The 15,147-nt window shown below is 36.9% G+C and overlaps 1 protein-coding gene across 1 annotated transcript in view; it reads left to right on the forward strand.

Annotated features, from left to right (window-relative positions):
* Positions 1–3,236: 3,236 nt before the first annotated feature.
* Positions 3,237–15,147, forward strand: part of LOC102689771 (protein tyrosine phosphatase non-receptor type 14) — a 95,826-nt gene continuing 83,915 nt past the window's right edge. Inside the window, exon 1 of the mRNA XM_006626052.3 lies at positions 3,237–3,733. The gene's annotated coding sequence lies outside the window, so the exon portion shown is untranslated. The remainder of the gene's footprint in view (positions 3,734–15,147) is intronic.

Below are 15,147 nucleotides of genomic sequence, written 5' to 3' on the forward strand. Positions count from 1 at the left end.
TAATTGCATTTTCAAATTTTATGACACTACTGTCTGAAGCGTGAATATTGTTCGTCCATATTAGGAGAAACATTGAAATAAAATGAACCGGGCCATTACATAACTTGCGCATAGATATATCTTAAGAAGACCACAAGATGGCGGGGTTCAGCTATCTTTGCGACATTTTACAACGTTTTCTTTTGCCTAAACAAATCTCAGAAAAAGTTGAAAGCAAATTATAAGGGAAATGCTGCATTTAAAAGTGAAGGGACTCACTTTTAAAATTAAACATCAAATACCTCAAAGGCCTATCTACATAAAAGCATAAAATTGTTTCTAAAGACTAGAACAATGAACAGCCATCAAAGATTAAGGCCAGTTATCCCTCAAAGTTGAGACGTTTTGAAATCCTGTGTTTATCCAAGATTATTTACAACATATAAATACGTCTTTTTATCTGACCACTAAACAATAAACAAACAACAAAACTGACCAAATAAATATATATTTGATCAGGCCTATACAAGTTGAGTACATAAGCTGATTTTAGTGACTCTAGACACCTAAGGACTCTGTTTTGTCAATTGATAAACAAAACCTCAAGTCCAACACATAATGCCAACCTATCCTGTCCTATAGAAGTAAATTCAATCACCGGACCTCCAGGTGGTCTTCTGTGGTAGCTATGACAGTGAGAGGTGTCTATGATTGATTTCTAGAAATATTTTATGCTTCTTAACCCCTATGCGTTACTTTGACCCCACACATCTTAGGGTTTTTAATGAAACAGTTGCTAGTAGTGTACAATGGATGTGAATAATGCCATTGGCTAGAAATAGTTTTAGTTTTGAGTTTTAAAAGTAGCAGACTCTTGTACAAATTGCACAAAGAAAAAAATAATGTACATTTCATCATCTTAGTTTCACATCTCTAAGGTGTTCCGTTTAAATGGAAAAATGAATGGAGCCTTTAGTGTTCGTTCATGTACTGTATAGCAGCCTGAAACTTTAAAAACATAATCTTATAATCACTAATAGTTAAATTCAACAAGTTTTGAACTTCTTGCAAATTGTTTATTGTATAATAAGGTATAACATTCATAACCTTTTGCTGCTTGAATTGTTTGACTGCGCCCTGCAGGTCCTGGTTGCAGATAATACTGTATGTGCCTGTTTGTGCCTTGGTTATACCACTGCAATCAAGATTTGATTAGTTAGTATTCAATAAATTCCTGACAGCTACAGAATTACTGAAGACTTTGTGTGCTGAAACTGTTCTTCCTCCTAATTAATAGGAAGACTAAGCTAGGATTCCAGCTTCTGGAATGCAAGACTGACTTTATACTGCCAGTTTAAATTGTTAAAGAGGCTTCTGGACAGTTTTTTATTATTACTAGTAGTATTATTATTAGTATAAGTACTATTATTATATCCAGGGTGACTTGTTTTTTCAACCTATGTGCATGTACAAAAGGAGTAGATACAAGTTACAAAAAAGACCGAGTTCAATTCAATTTTATTAAAGGAAAGGACAATAAAACCAGTGTAGAAAGTGCAACTTGAGTACTGCACAAAATAAAATTTAAAAAACGTGTCCTGCTTTGGCTGGCAATTTCGAATTGGGAAATACACTGGGATTCTTTACAAAACAATCACAATCATATATCACTTACAATAATGGGTAGGCGATTTTTGGAATAACAGGGGACCCGGCAAAACCCGGCAATATGCTACAGGGGTCACGTCACATCAGTTTTCTTATGTCCATTCACAGTCACGAGAATGATTTTGTTGTGCTTAGGATTGAGAATGGTACCTTAATGGGTTATTTTGCTTCACTTATATCAGTTGTCTGTTTTTGCATTTTAAATCAACTGGGTTGTTGGTAAACTGGTGAAGGCCTTAAAACAGACACATGGGTCAAAAGAATTAGAAAACTCATCAGATGGAGTTGAACAGGGCTGAGCTACTGTGGGCCCGTTATGTTGTTATGAATCCTAAGCTGCTATGAAAAAAGCAAAAACACAAGTAATATTTTAGACACTCCAAACTGAAATCCATCTACAGTGTGTGCCTAACAGCGTATATATATATATCCTGTTGTTTATTTGAGCTCCTCAAAAAACACTCATTTAATAACATTGTATTAATATTGTTATGGAAAAAAATAGAGGTTAATTCAAGGCTGAAAAGTAAAGAAAATGAAGATATACTGTTCAACTTTTCAGCTGTGGGGGAGCTCTGTAACCTGAAAAAGTCCCAGTCCCAGTCCAAAGTCAGATTTCTTTGGGCTATACTCAGCCATTCATCTCTGATGTTTTTCTCATGCCTGGATTTTTTACATAGTATGGAAAGCTTGTGCTTTCTTGTGCTCCACTCGAAGGCCTAACAAAATTATAGTGTAAAAACTGCCTTATTTTTTATGCAGTGTTACAGGTTCAGAACTGTTTCTTCATTCAATCTTTGGCTTTGCAAAAAAAACAACAACAAAAGGCCCCAGTCATCAGTTGTAGGAGCAAGCTGTCGTAGTACTTAATGGCTGGACAAGCCAAGACACATACTGTTAAAGCTTTACAGAGTACATCAGAGGTACAAGATACTGTTGATTGTCGCAAACAGGTACTGGAAAGGAGCCTCAGTAAAATTCATTTTGAAACATTTGAAATTTGACGTAGGTTTGGCACTTGTAAAGCTTTGAGGGTAATCAGCAATACTCCATCATTCATGCTGAAATATTCAACATTACTTTAGCAATATGGGCTGGCTATGCAGTAATAATCCTTTTAAGTTTCAAGAAGAAATTGATTCAGATACACAACGAAAAGCTAGTAAAATACCTTAGAAGCCAAGAGAGGAGCTTGTGAATTTGGCAGTGATAATAAACTGGTTATAAGAAAATAATATAAAAATGTGATAGGAATATTATTTCCTAATACTGAAAAGTTCGAATTTAACAACATAATTGAAACGCCACATTAGTCTCCTAGTCTAAATTTCGTTTAGCCCGACGCAGTGGTGCATAAAAGCTCCGGTTTTTGTTGGAGTGTAAGTGCTACTGCTATAGGTAGCCTAATAAAGTGGGAAAATATTGAGAAAAAAGCTTGATACCTATGTAACACTCTTAACAACTTAAATAGAGATGACTTTTTGCTTCAGGCGCTCGCGTAGAAAAATCGCTTTTGAAGAATCTCGGATCTGGCCCTGTAGATTGTTCTTTGCATTGTATTGTCTCCCTCGTAAACCATTAAGAGAGCTCCCACTTTTTCGTTTGCACCACATTCCTGGGATTCCACAATTCTGATGTCAGAAGGGACGGCTCACACTTCTATCTAAACCTATACGCTTCTCGCGTCTCTTGGGTGATTTCGTGGTTTAAAATTATCATATTCTAATTTTCAGATTCACGGGGAAGGAGATCGCAAACTGCGGATTACTGGGCGAGTTTTAGGCATACGCGCGTTTTATTATTATTATTTTTTGGTACGGAAAGAAAACTTTGGATTTTTAACCTTGGAGTAAAAGTAGATTTGAAGGCTAGAAAGAACGTATTGAGTCTTGGTGTGGAAAATTATCCACATTTAAAAGTTTTAAAACGACTTTTCTTTATTTTTCGGAAAGAAGGATCTATGCACAGTAAAGGAATCTTTTTTGGGATTGTGGAACCAGTTTCAAACTTCAAGATTTGGATATACAGGATATAGTGGGATTCCTGCTTAAGGGAAACATACAAAGAAGGCATGTAACGAGTCCCGGTGGGTATTTGTTATTGTTTTTATTTTTTGGTCTTTTGTTACTTTCTAATAAACATCTAACTGCAGAACACTTTTTTTTCCTCGGCGAAGAACGAGTACACTCAATTAAGATTTTCCGGTTTTTGCTACTGCTTAATTTTCAAGGGAAAAGCCCAACACGTTAAAACAATGTTTCGTAGTTTATCGCGTTTTCCATAGCATATCGCCAGAAAAAGTAACAACGTTGAATAGAAAATATTGAAAACGTTGCATCTTACGAACAGTTTTCTCTGTTTCTATTTTTATAGCGTCGACATTATAGGGCCTTTTTTTAACAAAATACCAAGGAAAATACGACCTGTGCTTCCTTACACGAGGAGTAACGTGTAATAAACCATTTCCCTTAATACCTAAGGCAGAACATTTTTATAAATTCAAAGCTTAGCCTCATTACACGTGTTGTATTAAAAAAACACCGTCCCAAACCTTTCATTGGCGTTAGACGGAAAAATGGTAATTGTTAGTTATATTCCCTCTCCTTGCAGAATACCTAGACTGCAGTTTGTAGCCTACTGTTAGCAGTTGCTAACGGCTGTTACTTTATGCAAGTTAACTATACTTTAAAGATGAGATAAGATTTAACGTCAAACCATTCTATAAAGCAGCATTTTAAAGCACCTAATAACATCTTCCAAGTTTTTCTTGGTTTAGATGTTTGAATCGTTTCCTTTAAGGCTGCATACCGTAATCAAAGGAAATTAACATTTTAAATCTAGGCAAAATAAGTTTAATGAGCGGTGTGAAATAGCGTTTTGGGTTCTATACTTGATGTTTGTGGGTTCAGATACCAGGTGGGATGCTGTTGTACCCTTGAGCAAAGCATTTCGCTCAGATTGCTCCAATAATATTCCCCAAAGCGTCAACCAAATAATACTTACGTTTAAGACACAATAGTCAGTTGAACCTAAATCAGTTAATTAAATACAATTTCAAATAGAAGGTACCTGTACTGTTGTCTGGTTCTGTTAGTCACAAGGTAGTGTGACGTCAAAGGTTATGAAGAGGATAGCTTGTGTTTTTTGATTCTCTGTACTGCTTGCAGCAGTTGCATATGTCACAAACGTACCTGAAGTTCATTGTGTTAATAACATTATAGAGTTATGCAGAATAAGTTCTGAAACTTTAGGAGAAGGCAAAATATCACAGCAGAAACAAAACCATACCCCAAAGAAACTTTGAGATGTAGTTTTCAGGGTTGGGCTGAATCTTCACTTCTACTAGTTATTTGAATGTTTCTGATATATCTTTAGTGAATAGCAGAAACCAAGTGTGCCTAGTTGGAAAACGGTTAAAATGTTTGTGTAACAACTTAGTAAAAAATATTTATGCTTCCTAAACTTACCTGTTTTCACTACTATGCCAAAGGTCTGGACTTTTCCTGCAGAGAAAAAAAGTGATTTGCTAACCAATCTGGTATTCCTGGACAGAGAACCAATCCCTGATTATAAAATACTCTGACAATTTAATTATAATGGGTTGTTTTATTTACATGTCCATCCTTTCCTTTTTTCAACCGCCAGCACTCTGCTTCTCAAATGCTTTTGATGTTTGAAATGGCAGCATTGACTGAAGAACATTTAAAGGGGCCCCCCTGTTTCCAACATTTCGCTTGCCCATGTCCATCTCTCAGCCTGTGTAGTTCTCGACTGCTTTGACTGTGATCTAGGTTGGGTGAAGTCAATATCATACATTTTAAAATCTATTTGTTCTTTACGATCTGAAATTGTAGTCTGCCCGACTGTGTGTTTCAGTTTTGTTTCATTGTTCAGCCAGACATAAAAGATTCACCTTGTCATCTCTCTTTCTTCTTATTGCGTTCTGTTATACTGAAAATCTTTAATTTAGGCTTGTGTGATCAAAAGATTTATCTCACTTAGATTTTATTAGGCAAGTGAGATAAGCTAGGTAAATCAATGTGAATTTTGTGTTGATCATTTTAAGTCATTTACTCTGTTTAAGGCCTCAAGTTATTGTTCCTTTATAGAGCTTTGCCATGTAACATACCTTGCATCAGTCTGCAGAATTACAGTTTGATGAATGAGTTTAACATGCTGCTTCTCCTTCTTTTGTACATCCTGTTGTATGAGCTTCAGGTGTTGGCCTTGAGTCTTAAGTATTTTTTCCTTAGTCTCCTGTTTCTTTTTCCTTTTTTTGTTGCACTATGTTTTTTTGGACAGTTTTAAATTCTACAATGATTATGTTTTGATGGGATATTTCATTATGGACTGAAATACATGCCGAACTATTTCCCATTTGGATTAAATATTTGCATTGTCATTTATTATTTAAAATAAATCGGTGCAAGCTTTAACCTGGTAAATGTCATCTTAAAGAGAAAAGGTGACCAGAATTGACCAGAAAAATTACTGAGGTCAGTCTTTATGTGTAATACCTCCTTTGACTTATAGTTCAGGTGGGTAGCTGCGTCAGCATGCGTAGGCTGCAAAGGAACAAGTAATATTGTAGGTTTATTCCATGCTGAAAAAAAGAAGAAAGAGGACATAACGTTTCGGCTGTGGAGCCTTCTTCAGGTGTGACAGAGACAGGGCAGTAGGCAAAGGTAAAGTAGCGGGAGAACAAAGGTTGGGAGGGGGGAGGAGTGAGAGGCGGGAGCAGGGGACAGAAAGAGAGGCCAATCAAGAGGTGTGAAGTCAGAATGGGTGCAGAGAGGTGTGAAATGAAACTTCCAATGAATGGAGAACATTTAAAAGAACACTAGTCTGTCGTTAAGAGAAGGGAGAATGTGTGATCCTAGCTGCAGAATAATTTTGGTTTTGGTGGTCTTTCTGATGTATGAGTTCGGAAAACCGTCTTTGAGAACACAGACGGAGAGATTAGAGTGGTCATGGCCGTCAGAGGTGAAATGAGAAACAATGGGCTTGGAGAGATCTTTAATCTTCACAGCCCTGACGTGTTCTCTGAAGCGGTCTCCGAGTCTCCTTCCTGTTTCTCCTTTGACTTATGACAACTAGGGCATATATACGGTATGTCAGGGAGTCCCTGATTTACAGTTGATAAGTTGCCAGATGCAGGATAAGTGATGAACTTTATCCTAAATGAAGATGCTTTTTGTGTCCGATCTCTTCTCCTTTCCCCTTTCTAGTTGTTAAGGAGATGTCCCTCTCCTAGGAAGTATTTTGTGCTGTTTATGTCCATGATAAGGCCAAAATAACTTGCATATGGGACTTAAGGAAAGCCCAAAGATACTTTGCATAGATGTTGATAGTATCTACATTAGCAGCCATATCACCCTGCAACTCACAACTGGCAACCCACTGAAGCTAAGCAGGTGTGAGCCTGGTCAGTACCTGGATGGGAGAACTCCTGGGAAAAACTAAGGTTGCTGCTGGAAGAGGTGTTAGTGGGGCCAGCAGGGGGCGCTCACCCTGTGGTCCATGTGGGTCCTAATGCCACAGTATAGTGACGGGGACACTATACTGTAAACAGGCGCCGTCCTTCGGATGAGATGTAAAACCGAGGTCCTGTCTCTTTGTGGTCATTAAAAATCCCAGGGCATTTCTCGAAAAGTGTAGGGATGTAACCCCAGCGTCCTGGCCAAATTTCCCATTGGCCCTTACCAATCATGGCCTCCTAATAATCCCCCTCTATGAATTGACTACATTACTCTGCTCTCCTCCCCACTAATAGCCGATGTGTGGTGAGCGTTCTGGCGCACTATGGCTGCCGTCGCATCATCCAGGTGGATACTGCACATTGGTGGTGGTGGAGGGGAGTCCCCATTACCTGTAAAGCGCTTTGAGTGGAGTGTCCAGAAAAGCGCTATATAAGTGTAAGCAATTATTATTAATTATTATTATTATTATTATTATTATTATTATTATTATTATTACAAGGATCAAGCAAAACACTGTGGCATCCATAAAATAGAGTTCTGGTGGATTCTTGAAGTTTCATGTGTCATGCATTTTAGCATTGCTTTTGGTACACATTTGATGAGGTTAAAGTACCACATACTGTAGACCAAACTAAACCGATATTTTAATTATATTTACCATTATTTTGGCATATTCTTTTCAATAAGTATGAATGCCTGTGGCACTTTCTTTTGATCTTTATAGGGGTTTATGAACTTGCATGTGTAACCTAGAGTTCTTTCTTCAAATTACACAATTAAAATAACCAAAACCTTGCATGCATGTGTTTTTAAAACTAGGCTAATAACCGGTATATAATAAAAATATTAAATAACTAATAGAAAATATAGATTAAAATGTGTTATCATAGTAAAATACGTTTGACATGCAAGTTCATAATGCTTTAGTTACTGGAAGTACACCCCGTCACATCAGATATTCATGACTTTGATCTAAAATGGAAAATAAAGCCATTATTCCTAATAATTAATAATTCCATAATTCAGATTGCAATTATTTACATTTATTACAATAGTTATGTATAGCTATTGTTGAACAGTATTTCATGTGCTTTAATACATTTATATTGTTTCTACAATTTGATTATGAATGAAAAAAATGCTCCAAAACTATTGGTAGAAAGATGGATAACTATGATGTGATCAATGGCCATGTAAGAATATTTTAATATATCAAGTTTTTAGTTGATTAGTAATTTACAATTTCATAATTCATGCACATATTTGATGGGGATAATGAGGTTATTTAATTTTTGTTGCTTAGTTTCCTGCAAAAGTGTTTGTTGGTGTTTCCATTTTAGATTATGTTTTATATTTATAAGTACAGTGACAGTGAACACTATTCTGTAGGAGATGCTGTCCTTTAGATGTGACCTTGACTAACATGCAACCAGGACCTTGTTTTAAAGATCCTATAGCACTGTATGTGCTAGTAGGAGCATTAATCCTTGTGTCCTGGCTACATCCCACTCTGGCCTTGAGAAACCTGGCTGACCTAATGTTCCCCCTTAATTTAACTGGTGAAGCAGTTCCTCAGTTCTCCACCTGATTGACCATGTAGGTTGTTGGCACATAATCACTGACGCAAGACACCTAAGTCATATATACTGTATATAGGTGTCAAGAGGATCCTTCAGAATGAAAAGAAAATGAACAAATTATTCTAATTGAATAATAAGAAAGTTATCATCACCTGAAATATAATCGTTCCACCCTATGCCCCATAAACAGATGGATTCTCTCCCTGTAGCATGTATGTGTTCACACTGCCATGTCCTGTTGTGTTGTTGGTTTTTATTATTTGTCCTTTTCTTGCTTACTGCATTTTATGTGTAGTAGTTTCATAAGACTCTTGGTCAGGTCTGCATTGTAAGTGATTTCTCTGGTTAAATAAGATTTCCTTCAAATTTCGAAGGCATCTGTTTCATACCTTGAACATACTGCCAAAAGTTACAGTTCCCCATATCCTTAGCCAAATAATTATTTTTGATGGCAAAATCAGCAGAACCTGTTACATCCTGTCTTTCTCTGTTGATAGTATTTTATTAAAAACAATAAGACTTCAGAAATAGAGGTGGTTCCCCAATGGTTTTGATAGCTGAGTATGCTTTAAGAGCCAATGCTCTACTCCAGTAATTATTATTACCACCTTAGAAAACCTGACGTTTTTAAGAGCGATTTGTTATGTAATAAAGGCATAGTATGCAATAAGTAGCACACCTTGTAATATGTAATGATTTAGGAGTTTGCAGTTTTGTTTGAGCAAGTGCTTACAGAGTTCAGTGTGTCTCTAAGAGTTTATATTGTTAGAGTGGCATAATGTATCTTTTTGTGTGTATTGATATCTAAGAAGGTGTAGTGCTTTGAAAACGTATTCACTCTTGTTCAGTTTTCACATTGTTACTTTAAAGCTTGCAGTCATGCCAGTTTGAAGTAGTAAATCATATTTATTATATACACAATCAATTCCACACTGTCAAAAAAAATAAGAGAAAGAAGTAAGATAGATAACTGGTATAAAGGAAAAATGGAAAAGCTATGATTGCATACGGTAAGTAGTCAGACCCTTTTCTGTGGCAAACCTAAATCAGTTCAGGTGTACAAAATTACATTAATGAGCCATACGATTAATTGGCCTTTGTTCTGTGTGCAATATTAGTAGTTCCTATGATATCAGAATAAACACAAAACCTGACTGAGGGACCTCACATGGATATGTATATTTCAAGCAAATATTCAACCAAGATGAAGGAGCTGTGTAAATGCACAGATCAGGGGAAAAGTAAAAAGAAATATTTCAAATGTCCCTAATATCCATTTGAGCATGGTAAAGTCAATCATTAAGGACAGGAAGGTACCCAGACATAGATCAGATTGACTCTTCAAACTGAGCAGCTAGGCCAGGAGGAAACGGGCTAGGGGTGCCGCTTGAGGCCAGTGGTGACTTTGAAAATGTTACAGAGCTCAGTGGATGAGATGGGAAGACACGTCCATTAAAGAGGAACTGCAATGCTATTTTTATATTTAGGGGTTAGAAAGAATCAGCACTGATGACTGCATTTCAGACAACAAAAAAGTAAAATGTAAACAGTAATTTGTAAAACCTCCAATTTACATCACAAAATAGACTACATTTACAGGTGTGTGCAATGCCATATTCTGCAATTCAGAACGAGGCACCAAAACGTCTGATGAGGTGAAGCAGCCCTTTTACAGATTACATTGTAATCAAGCAGGCTTGTGAATACATCTCTTTTAATCCAATAAAAATATTGCTCTTGAATTCAAGATGGTTTTGCTGATAAATGGAACTTGCTTGTTAACTCTGCATGCAGATCTCTTTCTGTGGTGAAATATCTGCTGCACAAACTTTACCTAATTTGCTTGTACATGGCATTACATTTGTTATTACAGTGACTAGTGAGCATGAAGGGCTGCACCACACCACAATGCATGTGGGAACTCGAATGTGAGTTTGCAACAACATGACAACATACAATACTTTCTTTAAGGTTCAGAATTTTGTGCTTAATTCTGTTACTGAGATTTAATAATAGGCCTGCGAAATTGGGACTGCAGTTTTCCTTTAACAACGATAACCCAGTTAATCCACAAAAGGGGCTTATATTAAACTGAAAAAAACATCTCGGAGCCTGCACGTGGTCTGCAGTAAAACACCTAAGTGATTCTGCAAATGTGGCAAAAGGTTGTGTGGTCAGACAAATGTGATTGGATTAGAATTTTCTGGTATAAATGTAATTTTACATCTCACTCAAACCTAACAGTACATCACTCAGACAACACCACCCCTACTGTCAAGCATGATGGTAACAGCATTTTATTATACCTCTGCTTCTCATCACAAGGACTGAGAAGCTTTTTTAAGGTTGTTAGGGACATAGAGCAAAGTACTGATGAATCTTAAAAGGACTTTCTTCAAACCTAAAACTTGGGTGGAAAAAAATAATCTTTCATCAGTGCAGTGATCCAAAGCTACAATGGAGTAGCTTAAGAATATCAAATGAATGTCCTTGAGTGGCCCAGTCAGAGGCCTGACTTGAATCTTATTGAGAATCTGTGAAAAGACCTGAAAACTGCTGTCCATAAGTGATCTCTAAGCACAGTTTTACCAAGTTGGTGCCAAACGTGGTAGAAACTTAGCATTTACAGCCACAAGTCTTTAGAACTGCTTCTACCAATTATCAAGTTCATGGTTTTAATACTAAATCAATCAATATATTAATTTATTTTTAGTGTAACTCATTTTCCCTTTAGAAGTCTTCAGTGTGAGAATTCAGTATGATAATTTTGAATACAATTCAATTGGGAAAAAAAGGGTGCTTCATTTTATTTTACTTTCACAAAATGGGACACCACAGGAAATGTCTGAATCCTTTTGCTAGGCACAGTATCTGAAAGTTTGAAAGTTTTAGTTGCCGGCAGTCTCAAATTCTCAAGCGATGGAATCACTAGCATGTGTGCTCCATATTATCTCTGTGTTGTTGGTTCTGCTTCTGTTATCTGCAAGGTTAGCAATGTGTTCCCGAGAACCAGTGCTTCATAAAAGTCTGTTCAAAGTTGAATCCCGAGAAATACAATAGAAACTTTCTACACAATTATCTTCATCTTCATAAATTATCAACACCTTTGGTTTTTCTGACCACTCTCTGACTTTTAGTTGTTTTGTTCAGGTCCTCTCTTACCTTTGTGGACTTTCTAGTGATTAAGCAGAAAAGCAATGGGGTCATAAGTAATATAAGAAAGGTTTCAGATGGAAGCAGGCCATTTGGCCCATTTAGCTTTAGTTTCTGGTAGCTAAGTCATCTGAGGATCTCATCCTTATATTAATAACAAGGAACATTATGATCACAGTTCCCTAAAAGGTTCTCTTACCTCTGTTTTCCTCACCCTCTCTTGAAATGACTAAACCAAACAAGCATGCCCTATGCTGTCTTAAGTGTTTTTGCAAACTGTGAAAGAAAGCAGTCCTTAGCCATTTCTCCCATGTCAGTTTCAGAACAAGAGCAAAGAAACAGATAATGCCTACTATAAAAATTACCATAGGCTAAACCACAACATTAAAATGTAGTTACTAGTTTTTGGACATCTACTAAACAGATTTTAGAAAAGGAAAAAATGCCTCTGCCCAGGCTCTCAGTTTTTTTGCAATAGACACAATTGCAGTCATAAATGAGGAGAGGCCTTTCAGCCCTGGTCTGTTTGGTAGTTAGTAGCTAATTGATCCAAAGATCCAATTCAGCCATTTCTTTAAAGAAAACAGGTATCGCCTCCTACAATGTTTAGCTTCTTCCATACTCCCACAACCTTTGAGTAGAGAATTGCCTTCTCCACCTGGTTATAAATGCAGTTCCACATGGTTTCCACTTGTGCCCTCTGGTTAGTTTCACATTTCAGTATGAAGAATTCCGATGGCTTGACTTTGTGGATTGTGAATACTTGTATCAGGTTCCCTCAAATTCTTCTCTATTATTAAAATGATCCTTTAGTCTTCTATTAAGCCCCAGAATGCATCTGGTTGCTCCTCTTTGTATGGATTCCAGAGCAGAAATATCTTTTCTATTACCTGATCTGAATATTTCTAAAACTGATCCAAATAAGCAGTCCATTATACAATGTTGACATAGCATTCTTTTATTTAAACTGTATGCTTTTAACTATACAACTTAACATTTTATTTACATTTTTTTTATAGTTCATCGCATTACCTAGAAGATGTCAATGATGTGTCAACATAAACACTTAAGTCTTTTTTAGAAGTAGCCTGTTCTAGCTCAGCATTTCATAATTTGGATTTATAATTATTATTTTTCACCATTTGCATGCATTACCTGACACTTTTCTACTTTAAACATCCTTTGACAGGTTTTTACACAGTTATGGAATCTTTTGTATTTCATTTACTGCTTCTACAGTCTTTGCTAATCCTTCTTATTATTAATTGGCATTATTTGTAAATATGACTGATTTAATTAACTATATCAGAATCTGTATCATTGATAGAAATTAAGTAGAATAGTGGTTTTAATAAAGATCTCCGCAGTACTCAGCTAATTACGTCAGTCAAATCTGAGTATTCACCCTTTATCTGTATCTTCCGTTTTCTATTTAACAGCCAATTCTCCATCCAAACACTTGTTTCCTGATTGCCTACTGCCTGCAGTTTAAAAATTATTCTTTTGAGGAACTTTAGGAAAAAAATCTTCTTAAAATTTAAATACATCACATACATGTATCCATGACTGTTGCTGTGTCTTTAAAGAGCTCTGACAATTTGGCAAGACGTACCTTTTCTATATCCATGTTCACAATTTCCTTGAATATTATTTCTATATAGCTAATTCTCCAGTTCACTTTATATGATATTGCTTTGTACATGTATGTAGTAGAAGTCAGACCTAGTCATACAGTGCCTTGCGAAAGTATTCAGCCCCCTTGAACTTTTCAACCTTTTGCCACATTTCAGGCTTCAAACATAAAGATATAAATTTTTTATTTTATGTGAAGAATCACCAACAAGTGGGACACAATTGTGAAGTGGAACGAAATCTATTGGATTTTTGAAACTTTTTTAACTAATAAAAAAATGAAAAGTGGGGCGTGCAAAAAATTATTCGGCCCCTTTACTTTCAGTGCAGCAAACTCACTCCAGAAGTTCAGCGAGGATCTCTGAATGATCCAATGTTGTCCTAAATGACTGATGGTGATAAATAGAATCCACCTGTGTGTAATCAAGTCTCTGTATAAATGCACCTGCTCTGTGATAGTCTCAAGATTCTGTTGAAAGCGCAGAGAGCATCATGAAGACCAAGGAACACACCAGGCAGGTCCGTAATACTGTTGTGGAGAAGTTTAAAGCCGGATTTGGATACAAAAAGATTTCCCAAGCTTCAAACATCCCAAGGAGCACTGTGCAAGCGATCATCTTGAAATGGAAGGAGTATCAGACCACTGCAAATCTACCAAGACCTGGCCGTCCCTCTAAACTTTCAGCTCAGACAAGGAGAAGACTGATCAGAGATGCAGCCAAGAGGCCCATGATCACTCTGGATGAACTGCAGAGAACTACAGCTGAGGTGGGAGAGTCTGTCCATAGGACAACAATCAGTCTTACACTGCACAAATCTGGCCTTTATGGAAGAGTGGCAAGAAGAAAGCCATTTCTCAAAGATATCCATAAAAAGTCTCGTCTAAAGTTTGCCACAAGCCACCTGGGAGACACCCCAAACATGTGGAAGAAGGTACTCTGGTCAGATGAAACCAAAATCGAACTTTTTGGCCACAATGCAAAACGATATGTTTGGCGTAAAAGCAACACAGCTCATCACCCTCAACACACCATCCCCACTGTCAAACATGGTGGTGGCAGCATCATGGTTTGGGCCTGCTTTTCTTCAGCAGGGACAGGGAAGATGGTTAAAATTGAGGGGAAGATGGATGCAGCCAAATACAGGACCATTCTGGATGAAAACCTGTTGGAGTCTGCAAAAGACCTGAAACTGGGACGGAGATTTATCTTCCAACAAGACAATGATCCCAAACGTACAGCAAAATCTACAAAGGAATGGTTCACAAATAAACGTATCCAGGTGTTTGAATGGCCAAGTCAAAGTCCAGACCTGAATCCAATCGAGAATCTGTGGAAAGAGCTGAAAACTGCTGTTCACAAACGCTCTCCATCCAACCTCACTGAGCTCGAGCTGTTTTGCAAGGAAGAATGGGCAAGAATTTCAGTCTCTCGATGTGCAAAACTGATAGAGACATACCCCATGCGACTTGCAGCTGTAATCGCAGCAAAAGGTGGCTCTACAAAGTATTAACGCAAGGGGGCCGAATAATTTTGCACGCCCCACTTTTCATTTTTTTATTAGTTAAAAAAGTTTCAAAAATCCAATAGATTTCGTTCCACTTCACAATTGTGTCCCACTTGTTGGTGATTCTTCACATAAAATAAAAAATTTAT

The sequence above is a fragment of the Lepisosteus oculatus genome, chromosome 2 (genome assembly GCF_040954835.1).
Source record: "Lepisosteus oculatus isolate fLepOcu1 chromosome 2, fLepOcu1.hap2, whole genome shotgun sequence".
NCBI classification, from domain to species: Eukaryota; Metazoa; Chordata; class Actinopteri; order Semionotiformes; family Lepisosteidae; genus Lepisosteus; species Lepisosteus oculatus.